The following is a 15,329-nucleotide window of genomic DNA, read 5'->3' on the forward strand; positions in this document are numbered from 1 at the left end:
TATGATGCTCTTCTTTATCTGCCTATAATGGACTACTCTCCATTTCCCAAATATGTAGTGTATTTTTGCCATTTTATGCTTTTATACACAGCATTTCCTTTGGTTAAAATACCATTCTTCACCTTTTCAAATTATTTTTTTCCTTCTTATCCCAGTTTAAATACCACCTCCTGAGTTCATTGTTGAGTAGCAATTTATATATCCTTGTATTCCCTTTAGTAATAACTTATTCCCCTTAGTAATAACTTCCCTATTAACTTCCCTCTGCCCAAAAAAATGTGATCTACACTCCCGAACTTGGCCTTCTGAACCGCCCATGATATGATTCCTTCTAAGTCCACCTCTAAATTTCCCTGATAAATATCACTGGCTCCAACCAGCTGCTAGGTCTCTTCAATTCTTCTCTTATACAAAGCCGTTTAAATATTCAAGCCCTACCATGAGCCCTCACGGAGACTTTCCCCAAAACCTCACCCTCAGAGATCGCTCCTGATGTGAAATTCTGTAATACCCTCTGTCAGTACCCTCACTTTTCTTTCCACTCGGTGTTCTGTATATTAGCATTTGACTTGTGTGAACCTTCCAATTAAATTGCTTCTCAAGAACAGAAAGAATCTGAAGATTCTTTGTATTCCCAGCATCTCACACTGTCTCCCAGATAATAGATGCTTGTAGAGATGGCTGTTTTAGAGAAAAAGGGCTGAAAGAGATTTTAGGGTGCAATTCATCGTGTGTCCTCATTTTACAGAGGAGAAAATTAGAACATAGGACAGGGGAAGGTGTTTGTCTAAGAAGGTCCAGCCAGTTAGTGGCAGAATGCAAAAAGGAACTTCCGGTCAAGATTCTTTGGTTGATAAATTTCTATCTGGGGCTATTTTCAATTTTATAAGATAGATTCCGGAATATTTATTGAGAGTATTTTTTCAAAATATTTTCTTGCTTTGTATGGAAGCCAATTTCATTTTTTTTTTAAGTTTATATATTTTTGAGACAGAGAGAGACAGAGTACAAGCAGGGAAAGGTCAGAAAGAGGGAGACACAGAATCCGAAGCAGGCTCTGGGCTCCGAGCTGTCAGCACAGAGCCTGACGTGGGGCTCGAACTCACGAGCTGTGAGATCGTGACCCGAGCTGAAGGCGGATGCTTAACCGACTGAGCCACCCAGGCGCCCCTCATTTGCATTTTTAATAATAGTTAAAGACCCCAAAGATTCTAAGGAGTTTTCGTGTAAAGAGTTTATGTCAATTGGTATTTACCATATTAGAAATTAAGCTGAAAAAATATAAAACAATTATCTATTAATTCACCTAAATATAACAACAATAGACCCATTGTATGTTAACATAAATCATGCATGTAAGTTAAAAAAAATATTTTTCAAAATGCAATATAATGTACCACTGTAAGTATCACTGTTTTCCATTTTTGCAAAACTCTTTAATGTCTAATATAATAGAAGACAGCAGGATTTTCATATTTGCTTTTGCATTTAATCTGTAGTGACATGCTGTTTTGGTTGGAGCATATGAAGAAAATTCAGTCTCAAACAAATATCTCATTGGAAAACGAAGTAGCTTAATTGCCTTCCCAAATAATTGTGAATATTCTTTGATATTTCAACAAAACTCAACAAGAATTTCTTAAAGATAATTGTAATTATTGTAAGGTGAATTCTGAAACCATATCGATAAACATTTTGCATGTTGAATGAATTTTCACATGGATGACTTTGTAATGTCTTCGTGGGCATTTGAAAAATACTATTTCACATTTGTTAATATCACTGCCATCTCATCAGAAAAGGCTTTGTAAAGTTTTTTTGTTTGTTTTTTGGTTTTTGGTTTTAGAAAGAGAGAGAGAGAGTGAGAGAGAGAAAGTGAGCAGAGAAGAGGAGCAGGGAGAGGAGGAGAGAGAGAATCCCAAGCAGGCTCCACACTGTCAGCACAGAGTCCTACACGGGGCTCAAACTCATGAAATGTGAGATCATGACCTGACCCGAAATCAATCAAGAGTCAGATGCTTAACTGACTGAGCCACCCAGGTGCCCCAGAAAAGGCTTTACGTACTGGGAAGCTATGAAACTCATGGTGGTGGATACAAAAATTCCAAAAGTCTAATTTTGATTTCAAATATCAAATATTAACATTGGGAGCAATTACTGTCATTTGTTTTCCTCAAAGTGGCAGGTTCATTTCATTTACTTTTGGGGAAATGTCTGTAAAATAACTACATCTGAATGACCACAGTTTTTTTTTTCTCTCATTCATTCTTTCAGGTTAACAGTGGTGTTCCTTGAAATATAGTAGGTAGTTTAGTTTATAACTCAAAATATTTCACAAATGGTTCTCCTCAAGATCACGATCTGACTTCAGTGTTTTCCGAAGTGCTTCATGTGTACTTCCCATTCTGTCACATAGCATAGTGAAAACATATGTTCAAGGGTAGAGAATTAATTAAATGAATAACCTTTACTGTCTAATGAGTAACTTTTTTTTTATTAATGTTTTTATTTGAGAGAGAGAGAGAGAGAGAGAGAGTGTGGGGGGGGGTGAGAGTGGGGGAGGGCCAGAGAGAGAGGGAGAGAATCCCAAGCAGGCTCCGTGCTGTCACTGTGGAGCCCGATGTGGGGCTCAAACCCACGAACCATTTGCCCGAGCCGAAATCAAGAGTCAGAAGCTCACCTGACTGAGCCACCCGGGTGCCCCAAGAACTTTCTTAGATGAAACTTGATTTTCAAGAAACCTGAGAGTGCATGGCAGTGAAATGTACAATGACTACCTGTACAAGTTGATGCTACTTCCTTGATCTGTGCTAAGGCACCAGCAGCTAATCCACCATTGATTTTATACTATCAGTACAAATTTCAGCACAGTAAAAAAAAATAGTTTTTACCTCGGACTGCCTGGAAGTTTCATGGGCAACCCTAGGAGTCTCTGGGTCACCCTTGGAGTGTGACTGCTGTGTGTGTCAAAATATGAGAAGATAGTCTTTGTCTTCTTACTTCTACCGCCATTGTTCAACAGCTGTCCCTAAGGTCATTCATCTTCCTGTATTTATAGTCATCCCCGTGGCATCTGGGCGTGCTGAGAACCGAATCCCAAGACACGATTAGGTACACAGAAGGTTTACTTAGGGAGGAAGCAGGAGGTGAGGAGAGCCTTCAGACTGTGAGCCAGGTCTGATACCTCTAGAAGGAGAAAGAAACAAGGTGCCTTGAAAGAGGGTAGAAAGGGTAGAAAAAGGCTTGGATTACATAGAAAGTCCAAGGGTGATTTGGCCAGGTGAATGGAGAAACATCAAGCCTAAGTTTCCCATTGTAGGAGTTCCATGTCCTTCCACAACGGACCTCCCTTAGTACCTCCAACACGCTCCATCATCGGCTGGGTGAAGCCCATGGGGTAGTAAGACCCTGGTGGCCATGCAGTGGGGGGTCCAGAAGGACAATGGCTTGAAGCCATCAGTGTATCATGCTCTCTAAAGTATAAGATCTGAGAGGCACGTTTTCAGGACCCCCTCCCCCTACAGTCCACCCCATGCACCAAACAGATCCATTTCTCCAAGCATGTTTTAGGAGCATTTTCCATGATTCCCATGGTTCTGCCTTCCTTAGGGGAAACGGAGAAATGAGATGTTAGTGAACAAATTACAATCATTGTCACTGTAGTAGATCTTGGGGCTGCAACTGGTACTCATTTTCTCCTTCTCTTCTCTACTCTTTATTTTAGATTCCTCTCATCCTCAGCTATCACTATGGCACAAAAGTAGAGAGATTCGGCAGCTACAAAGAATTCCTAGGTGAGGCAATATGGAGATATGGATCAGCACACCAAAATCATCTACAGCCTTGTTTACTACATCCATCATCCATCATGTTAGGTACAATTTTATGTACCTGTTTATGTACATGTTAGGTAGAATTTTATAATCCTACATGTTAGGTTTACAATTTTATAATGTATATTATAATATGTATATATATGTATGTATGTATTTGTATGTGTATTGTGAGAGACAAATAATAATTCTCCTTCTACCTTTCTAAGGTTCTGGGACTGAGACACCCCATGTAAATGACAGATTCATAGGAGAAAAAGAAACAGAAGTTTAATAACATTTATATAGCCTACATATCTCCATGAAAACTTAGTAACCACCTGCACCACCACCCCCCCCCTGCCGCCAATGGCCCAAGCCACCACCTTAAATACTGTCTCTCACTAAAGATAAAATATGATATTGAGGGGTAGGGGGCAGTCAGTTATAGGAGGCTGTCAGGAAAAGCACAGTAAATAGGTGTAAGGTGTAGATTTAAGTCCTTGCCTTCTCCACTTGCCTTCCCTTTTTTCCTCCATTGTTACGAGTTTCTAGAGATTAAGTCTTCCTTCTTTTCCTGGTATAGAAAGGGAGACACCCTTACAAATAGAAATTTCCCATATAAATGTAAATATCCCTCACAAAAGGGTAACTTTCGTTCAGTTTTCAGAGCTTCTCCTGTGTCTGCTGTTTCTTAAAAATAGCCTAAAATAATCCTTATGCCAAAGAGACATATTTTGGGATGGTAAATTCTGTTCCTTTTCAGTGTGTGATTGTGTGTATTATATATATATATATATATATATATATATATATATATATATATATCTCAACCATTCTCACAAGTGTGGTAGGTTAATATTATCCTCATTTTATAAATAAGGATATTAAAACTCAATGAGGTAAATTTTCTTGTTTAGGTTTAGACAGCTGAGCAACACTAGTTTAGAAAAGGAAGACCTTTGGACAACCTGGTACTTGCCTACTCTACGAGGCCTCTGCATGGAAATAATGGAGAAGAAGCAAGAGGCATTGACACAGAAAAGTTAAAGCTTCTGGAAGTGGTTCTTGTTCTCCTGGTATCATAATATTGTGAGGCATTTCTTCACACTTTGATAGTATTAGAGCTGATATCTTCCACTAGATAATTCCACAGGCATAATATCTTATTAATCCTTAACCTTTCCTTTATAAAGAAATATGAAAACTTACAGTGAAAGCCTTATTAATAACAGTTGTTAGCTGGCATTTTGTATACGCTGCATGGTTCCCGCTGTTTCCTGAGAAGTAAATACAATCCTACAGCATCTACTTTTCTTCTGAACTTGTCATTAGGCTTCACCTACACATCTTCAAGGACGCTTAGGTCTTAACTACTTCCTTTGGTTTTCTTTTCGGTATCTTTAATTTATAAAACAATCGTTGCTTCCTTTAAAAATTTGTTCCTCGAAAGTAACAGCACCAACCTAGCTCCTGAGGAAAAGCACAACTGAATCCGATTTTTAACAAGTGACAATATCACCTAATCTACTCCCTCCTTTGCCTTTTCTTTTTTCTTTTTTTTTAAAGATGAGGAAATCCAGACCAAGCAAGGAAAATACGAGAATTTCAAGGTAATAAAGCAATTTAATGGCAGAGTTGGTAGTAGATAGGTTTACCCTCCAAGAAGTCCCCAGGTAGACAAGAGAAACGCACAATTTGGGACACAAGTTGTGTTATCTGGCAAGGTGAGAGCCAAAAGAGACAGTGGGGCAGTAGCAGATGAGGACAGCATTTGTAAAATCAGTTAAACAACAACAACAACGACAACAACAACAAACAGTTGGAAAAAAAAGAGTGGAAATGTTGTTTGTGCCAGATGTGTAAAAAAATGTTAATTATTTCAATTTCCTCTTAGGGTCTGCCGACTGATCTGTTAGAGCAGAGCTTAGGCAAATCAATATGGTCACACCCATCAAGGTAGACTAGGTTATGCTGCGGTGACAAACAACCCCCAAGTCCCAGTGACTTAAGCCAAGTTTATTTCACACTCAGATGAGGTAACCCTCACTGTTCCACAGCGGGGGCTCTGTTACTGCACTTACTCAGTCTCCCAAGTTGTCAAGAACAGCTGTCTTGTAACACTGCTTGTCACTGTGCCAGAGGGAAGGGTGGGGGTGACACAGTCACCTCTGTTCACACTCATCAGACAGAGCTGGTCACACAGCCCACCCAATCATGATCCTACCATGCGCTCAGAAGAAAAACCCGACGTATTTGGTGGACAGAATTAATGGCTATCTCAATGGCACAAAAAGGTTTCTTTTGTTCTTTATCTAATGACTCTCAGGAAAAACTAAAGCATAAACATCTTAGATTCTCAGAGTTGTATATGTGATGCCTGTGATCATCTTCACCTAACTTTCCATTCAAAATGACAAGGTCCTCTGAACGATCCCGGCGGTAAGGCTGCTGCCCTCTGCCTGGTCTCTTTCAATGGCGGTGATCTCCCTATGTAACCAGGCAGGATGGCCTATATTTATACACCTGTCACTGATATTCAAGAATACTCATGTTCATACTTGGCTGATATTTGATTTGTTCTAACATTATTGGTTCAGGTTCTGCCCTCTAGAACAATAAGGGTATATTAAAAATAGTAGAAATAATAATATGCATGTATAAACATATGCATTTAATTACCAAAAGAACTCTTTGCGTTAGGCAGTGTTATCATTCCCATTCAAACAATGTGATTTTTTACTCTTTCACATACCAGCCTTTCAAATATATAAAAATTAGTATTAGTGACTCATCCCCTCTTTCTCCAACTGTGTCTCATGAAATGGTTTCTAGCTACTTTATCACTTACTTGTCCTATTCTGAATGCACTATAGTTTGTTGATATCCTTCTAATGTTGTAGTTCTTAGAAATAACCATAGAAGCCTACACAGTTGGAAGAGCACATAGTTCAACAGGATTAGACTTATTTTCAGTTGGTATATTATATTCCTGGTGGTATCCACTAAGCACAAATGGCATGTTTTATTTGTTTGCCTCTTCGTGTTGGGAGTCAGTAAATCATCCATCGCGTTCCAAATTTAATTGGCTTCTATAACCTCAGCCCAGGATTTGAACTATATAGTCAACTCTTAATAATCAATGACAGGTTAAACCCAAGATGGATGTTACTTAGTCTGAGTATAATATTTTGTATCTTGGTCTATGGCGAGAAGAAAATATTTTATGCTAATTGTATTCACTTTGAGAAGATGGCATCCTCATATTCAGAAAGTAAAATACCATCAGATGGGCGGGCTCAATATTAAGCACACATATGCACACACATCCTCCCTTACTTCTCTCTTACTGTTAAAATAAAGTAGCTGTTTCTCTCAACTAAAGCTAATCCCTCTGCCGATACTTGGATGCCATCTGTCTTTCCTGAGAGCTTAGCATCAATTTCCCTTTTACATTTTAGGTATTTATCTTTCCCCTCTCAACTCAATATTTCCATCTCCGGCACCAAAATACAAGCCCAAGCTACCACCATCTCTAATGCAGACCGTAGCATCCTCATCCACCCTGGCCTTGCCCTATGCCAGTAAATTTCTCCATGCAGGAGCAAAAGTTATGTTTTTATAGTATGTTAAAGTCCTATATCCAATAATATGGCTTTCGTGCTTAAAATTCTCCGATAGTTTCACATCATACTTAACATCTAAACTCTTGACTGTGCTTTCCTTTCTGGCTTCTTTGCATTAGTTTCCTGTAGCTGCTGCAACAGATTACCACAAACTTGGCGACTTAAAATGACACGCATGTATTTTCTTACAGTTCTCAAGGTCAGAAGTCTAAAATAGGTTAGCAAGGGGGCACCTGGGTGATTTCAGCTTGGGTTGTGATCCCAGGGTTGTTGGATGGAGCCCCACATGGGGCTCTGCACTGAGCGTGGAGCCTGCTTGGGGTTCGTTCTCTCTCTCTCTCTCTCTCTCTTCAAATTAAAAAAAATAAAATAAAATAGGTTAGCAGGGCCCCATTCCGTCTGGAGGCTTGAGGAGAGAATCTATTCCTTGCCTTTTTCCTAGTTTCTAGAGTTCATCTGCATTCCTTGGCTCATGGCCCCACATCACTCTGACCTCTTTCCATCCTCACATCTCCTTCTTCCTACTCTGATTCTCTTATTTCCCTTCTATAAGGACTAATGTGATTACTTTGCACCACCAGAATAATCCATGATAGTCTTCTTATCTCAAGATTCTTAATCATATGGGAATAGGCCTTTTTGTCAGGTAAGGTAACACATTTGCAGGTTCTGAGAATTAGGACGTGTACATCTTTCTGAGGCCATTATTTTGCCAACCACAATCTCCTGAAATTAATCCCCATTCCCATTATGCTTCAGTAATACCAGCTATATAATTTAGGGCTCTAAATTAGAAGCAACAGAGGCTTATGTTGAATACTTAATAATAAAAGGACCTTATTAAAATGAATTTTAAAAACACTAGTGGTGGGAGGAAGGTTGGAGAAACAGGCTCCAGGCTATGTTTCCAGAAACAACAATCTAAATCATCTTCAGAAATGATCTCACAAAGAAATTTCCATTATGACTGCCAAAGAGAAAAAGATTCCCTTCCCCTCCCTCTTGTGACACTACTTCCTGAGTCAAAATTTCAAACAATTGTGCCTGATTGGTGAAGAACGCTTTGCAAGAAAGGCCAGAAAGGTAAATACTTAGTATTTAATCTCTTGAAGAAAGAGGCACACTTTGTGTCCCACTAAAATTCATAAAGAGAACACTTCTCAAAAGAAAAAGGGGGGGGGGGTGGTGTTTAAGACACTGTGTTGCCAAAACAAATTGCAAATGTCTACAACCCCTTAGTTCTCTTTCTAGATTATCCTGTTTGTTCCTGTGTTAAAGCTTTTGTACTTGCAATTACTTCCTCTTCCTGGAACATCCCTCCTCATGCTCTTCAGATAGTTAACTTGTTCTTATTTTTCAAGTGTCAGCTCAAATCTCCTCAGAGAGGTATATCGGGACCCGTTAGCTAATGTTCTTCTCCGGTTACTCTCTAGTATTAACTTATTCTATTTTCTTCATATCACATATCATTATCTAAATTTACCATGCATTTTTCTTGTTGACTAGTTATTGCTGTGCGTTTCCATAAGACTATAACTTCCACTAGAGTAGTGACCATATCATTTTTATGTATCACTACATCTGTCATCACTAGCATACCTGGAGCATAGTAGGTTGTCAGTGAATAATTGCTGAACTAAAAAAGAAATGCAGTGTACTAGAAAATGTACATGCTTTAGAACCATGTACATTTGGAACCATGTACCAAAAATACCTGAGTTTCAAGCCCTTGTTCTACCAATTAAAGCTGTATCACCCTATAAAGACTCCACTAAAAAAGAAAATTACTGGCCAATATCCCTGATGAACATGGATGCAAAAATTCTCAAGAAAATACTAGCAAGCTGAATCCAACAGTACATTAAAAGAATCATTCACTATGATCAAGAGCGATTTATTCCTGGACTGCAAGGGTGGTTTCAATATTCACAAATCAATCAACATGATACATCACATTAATAAAAGAAAGGATAAGAACCATATGATCGTTTCAATCAATGCAGAAAAAGCATTTGACAAAGTATAATATCCATTCATGATAAAAAAAAAAACCCTCAACAAAGTAGGTTTACAGGGAACATACCTCAACATAATAAAGGCCATATATGAAAAACTCACAGCTAATATCATCCTCAAAGGGGAAAAACTGAGAGCTTTTCCTCTACAGTCAGAAACAAATTAGTGATGTCCATTCTCATAATATAAAGTACTGGAAGTCTTAGCCTTAGCAATCAGACAACAAAAAGAAAGAAAAGGCATCCATTCAGCAAAGAAAAAGTGAAACTTCCACTATTTGCAGATGACAGGATACTCTATACAGAAAACCCAAAACAGTCCACCAAAAACCTGCTAGAACTGATACACAAATTCAGTGAAGTCACAGGATATAAAAATCAATGTATAGAAATATGTTGCATTTCTATACATGAATAATGAAGCAGCAGAAATAGAAATTAAAGAATCAACCCATTTACAACTGCACCAAAAACAATAAGATACCAAGGAATAAACCTAAACAAAGAGGTGAAAGACCTGTGCTCTGAAAATTATAAAACGCTGATGAAAGACATGGAAGACAACACAAAGAAATGGAAAGACACTCCATGCTCATGAATCAGAAGAACAAATATTGTAAAAATGTTTATACTACCCAAAGCAATCTACACAAAATGCCAAAAGCATTTTTCACAGAGCTAGAACAAACAATCCTAAAATTTGTATGGAACCACAAAAGACCCTGAATAGCCAAAGCAATCTCGAAAAAGAAAAGCAAAGCTACAGGCATCACACTTCCGGACTTCAAGTTATATTACAAAGCTGTAGTGATCAAAACAGTATGGTACTCGCACAAAAAAACAGACACATAGTTCAGTGGAACAGAATAGAAAACCAAGAAATGAACCCATAACTATATAGTCAGTTAATCTTCAACAAAGCAGGAAAGAATATCCGACAAATGGTGTTGGGAAAACTGGACAGCAACATGCAGAAGAGTGAAATCAGATGACTTTCTTATGCCATACACAAAAGTAAATCCAAAACCTAAATGTGAGACATGAAACCATTAAAATCCTAGAGAACACGGGCAGTAACCTCTTTGACATTGGCTGCAGCAACTTCTTACAAGATATGTCTCCTGAGGCAAGGGAAACAAAAGCAACACTAAACTATTGGGACCTCATCAAAATAAAAAGCTTCCACACAGCAAAGGAAACAATCAACAAAACTAAAAGGCAACCTACGGAACGGGAGAAGATATTTGCAAATGACATATCTGATAAAGGGTTAGTATCCAAAATATAAAACTATGCCACCCTATTAAGTGATTTTACCTCTCCGAGTATCAAGTTTTTCATTCTTAAGTGATAATGATGCCGCCACGTAGAGATGTTATGAGGACTAAAGTAGCAAACAAATTGAGAATGTGCAACACACAGCTGTTGTTCCTCTTAGCTGCATGCCATCTGAATATATGATAAGTCAGTCTTTTATGACTTGATCAGTGTTCTGAATATCATGATAAAAAGGAAATATGTTAAGATTAAGTCCTAGAGCATGTCACTGGTGAAGTTCCTAAAAGTCATCACTGATTCAACAATTAATACTAAAAAGAGTACATGAAAGTAACATACGTTTTAATGTTAAGAAGAATGGAGATGAGAAGGAGGACAAAGAAGAGGGAACTAAAAAGTGGTGGTAGAACAAAATACCCAGCATTGGGTATGGTGCATGGATCTTGGCATTTTCACGTAACAACAAACGGCCATGATAAGTGAGATAACCACTGTGGAAAGTGATTTGTCAATGTCTACCCAAAGTCAAAAATGTGTATAGTATTTAGACTAGCAATTCTTCTTCTAGGAATTTATCCTAGGGAAATAAGAAAGGACGTATGCAAGTTTCTAACTACCGCAATGCTCAGTGAAACACTCGTTATAATATTGAAAAAATCAAAACTTAAAATATTCAACAACAGGAAAGTAGTTAAATAAATGCTATATATTTATATAACGGAGACACGAAGAAGCCATTAAGTTATGTTTTAAAAGAGATCTGATGATATGAAAAGATGTCTATATATGTTATTTTTACCAGCTTTATTAAAATATAACTTACATACCATATGATTTACCCACTTAAAGCCTACAGTTCAATGGTTTTTAGTATATTTACAGTTGTGCAATGATCACCATGATCAATTTTAGAACATGTTTATCATCCCGCCAAAGAGACCCTGTACCCATTAGCAGTCATTTTCCATTCCCACCTCCTTCCGAACTCCAGCAACCATTAATCTGCTTTTTCTCACTGTGGATGTGCCTATTACGGAAATTTCATATAAATGGATACTATATGGATAGATGTGAACGTTTTGGGTCTGACTTCTTTCACTTAGCGTCGTGTTTCCAAAGTTTGTCCATGTTCTATCATTCCTTCGTTGTTATTCCTTTTTATTGCCAAATAATATTCCATTATATAGATATGCCACTTTTTGTTCACCATGCATCAGTTCATAAACATTTGAGTTGTTTCCATTTTTTTTTTTTGATACATGAATAATGTTACTCTGAACATTCTGGTTTAAGTTTTTGCTTGAACACAGGTTTTCAATTCCTTGGGCATATACCTTGGAGTGGAATTGCTGATTCATACACTGATAGGAATCAGTGTATACACTGATACACATATTTAACTTACGGAGGAATAACCAAATTGTTTTCCATCACAGTTTCACCATATCGCATCCCCACAACCAGTGTATGTGAGTTCCCATTTGTCCACAAGCTTGACAATACTTGTTATTATCTGTCTGTTTGCATATCTCCATCTTAGGAGATGTGGAGTGCTATCTCATTGTGGCTTTGATTTGCATTTCCCTAATGACTAGTAATGTTGCACATCTTTTCATTTATTACACATTTCTAGATCTCCTTTGGAGAAATAGCTGTTTAGAGCCTTTTCTAATTTTTAAAAGCAGCGTATTTGTCTTTTTCTTTTTGAGTTGGAACAGTTGGTCACATATTCTGGATAAAAATCCCTTATCAATAAGATTTAGAATTTGCAACTATTTTCTACAATTCTGAGAGTGGTCTTTTCATTTTACTGGTGATGATGTCCTTTGAAGCAAAAAGTTTTTAGTTCTGCTGAAATCTAATTTATGTTTTCTTTTCATTTATGTCTTGTCCTTCTAATGTGTTACCTAAGAAATATTTGTCTAACTAACCCAAGGTGATGAAAATGTACACCTATGTTTTCTTTTAACAGGTTTATAGTTTTAGCTTTCATATGTAGGTCTTCTATTCGTTCTGAATGGATTTTTGTATACAGTGTAAACGTAGATATCTAATTGTCCCAGCATCATTTGTTGAAAAGACACATTTCCTTACTGAAAGGTCTTGACACTCTATTGAAAAGCATTTGACTGTAAATGTGATGGTTTATTTCTGTACTCTCAATTCCATCCAATTGATCTATATGTCTACTGTGATTCCAGTACCACACTGTTTTTATTACTGCAGGTTTCTGGAAGTTTTTGAAAGTGAAAACTGTGAGTCCTTCAACTATGTTATTCTTTTTCAAGATTATTTTGGCTATTCAGGGTCCCATCAATTTCCATATAAATTTTAGGATTCGTTCGTCAATTTCTGCAAAAAAGGGTGCTCGAATTTTAGTAGAGATTGCATTGCATCTGTAGATCAATTTGAGCGTTGCCACTCTGTCAACATTAAGTGTTTGCCTCCATGGATACAAGATGTCTGTTCATTCATTTAGATCTTATTCAATTTCTTTCCACAACATTTTGTAATTTTCAGTGTACAAGTGTTGTACTTCTTTGGATTCTTTTTGATGTCTTTCAAAATGTGCTTCTTTCCTTAATTTCTTCTTCTGATCATTCATTGAAAGTGTGTAGAAGTAACACTGATTTTTGTATTTTTCTGTTATATCTGCAACCTTGTTGAACTTGCTTATTAGCTCTAAGACTCTCTCTCTCTCTCTCTCTCTCTCTCTCTCTCTCTCTGTGTGTGTGTGTGTGTGTGTGTGTTACTTAGGGTTTTCTATGTACGAGATCATCTTATCTTCAAACAGAGATAGTTTTCTTATTTCTTCCTTTGCAAACTAGATAGCTTTATTTCATTTTATGGCTGAATGTCCCTGGCTAAAGTCTCCAGTACAATGTAGAGTTGGAGAAAAGTAGACATCCTTGTCTTATTTCCTGAGGGAAAATTTTTAGTCTTTCACCAATAAGTATGTTAGCTCTGGGATTTATGATAAAAATACTAAACAAACTAGAAAATTTCCTCAACCTGGTTTCTTTTCAGTATCAATTATATTGCTGTTATTTTTCATCTGTTATTGATGTTATGAATTATATGATTGGTTTTTCCAAATACTGAACAATTTCTACAATCTGAATAAATAATCCAAGGACAATATATAATATTTTCAGTATACTGCTAAATCCAGTTGCCAGTATTTTATATTGTATTCATGCATCTCTATTTTGCGTGAGCATAAATAAGATCCAGCTATAATTTAAACGATCTTTTCTATGTTTCTTAAAATTTTTATCAGGGTTGGGGTGCCTGGGTGGCTCAATCGGCTAAGCATCTGATTTCGGCTCAGGTCATGATCTTACGGTTCATGGGTTTGAGCCCCGCGTCGGGCTCTGGGCTGAGAGCTCAGAACCTGGGGCCTGCTTCGGATTCTGTGTCTCCCTCTCTCTCTGCCCCTCCCCTGTTCATGCTCTATCTCTCTCTGTCTCAAAAATAAATAAATATAAAAAATTTAAAAAATTTTTTAAAAACAGGGTTATACTAGTTCTATAGGATTTATTGGGTTAATCTCCTTCTTTCTTTATGCTCTGAAACACATTAATAACATAGGAAAATATTCTTTGAAGAAATGAAATGACTCATAGGCAAATCTTTCTTAGCTCAGTCTTTTAGGAACTAATTTATTTTTACACTTAAAAAATGTCTTTCTTGTTTTTGGTCTTTTCAGATTTTCTATCTTTACATAATCAATTTGGTAATTGATAGTTCCTAGAAAATAATCATTTTCATGGATACTTTCTAAGCTTTCATTCACCTACAATTTTTATTTCCCAGACTTTTGGGAAATCTAGTTTTTTCTCCATTTTCTTTTTGTGTTTGTATTTGGTTATTGGATTTATTTATGATAGATTTATTTACCTTTATTTTCATGGTCTTCAATCCATCAGTCTATATATCACAATTGTTTTCTTTGAAATAAAAGCAACTTTGATTCTATTTAAGATTCTGAATTTTTAGTGGAATAATATTCTAGTCCCTTCTTTTGTTAACTAGGTCAGCATAAAAGAAACCTGATGTTTCAGTACTTGAAGTCTTAACTAAAGGACAAGTGTGTGATAACAATGTATCCTAATTTCAGACAAGGTATCCCAAAGCAAATAACCAGTTTTTTGTTTGTTCAGTGTCTAGTTCTGAGGAGTACAATGAAAATTTCTATCAATATTATGCTTTCCAATATTGAAAATAACTAGCTGTGTTACTTAATGTTTTCGTTGTTAAGAGATTTTTTAATAAGTTGACTGCAAATACATACAGCTTAACTTATTAATTTCCATGCATATGAATATAATTGCTCCTCAGCAGAAATGATTTCTTCTAAATATCTATTGAGCATAATATGGAATATATATTTTATTCCATTTCCATTCAGTAACATTGGGGCCATGCTATTTTCAAAAGGCATCGAAGTAATACCCCCCCCCCCCCCATCTTAGAAATGAACTTTGCTCATATATAAATAAAATTGACATGAGTTCAACTGGACAGGCACTTGAGTACATGGATCTTTCTAACTGAGTTTATTCTCAACTAAATTATTACTCTAAAATAGCTGTTGT

The sequence above is a fragment of the Panthera uncia genome, chromosome X, assembly GCF_023721935.1.
Source record: "Panthera uncia isolate 11264 chromosome X, Puncia_PCG_1.0, whole genome shotgun sequence".
Taxonomy (NCBI): domain Eukaryota; kingdom Metazoa; phylum Chordata; class Mammalia; order Carnivora; family Felidae; genus Panthera; species Panthera uncia.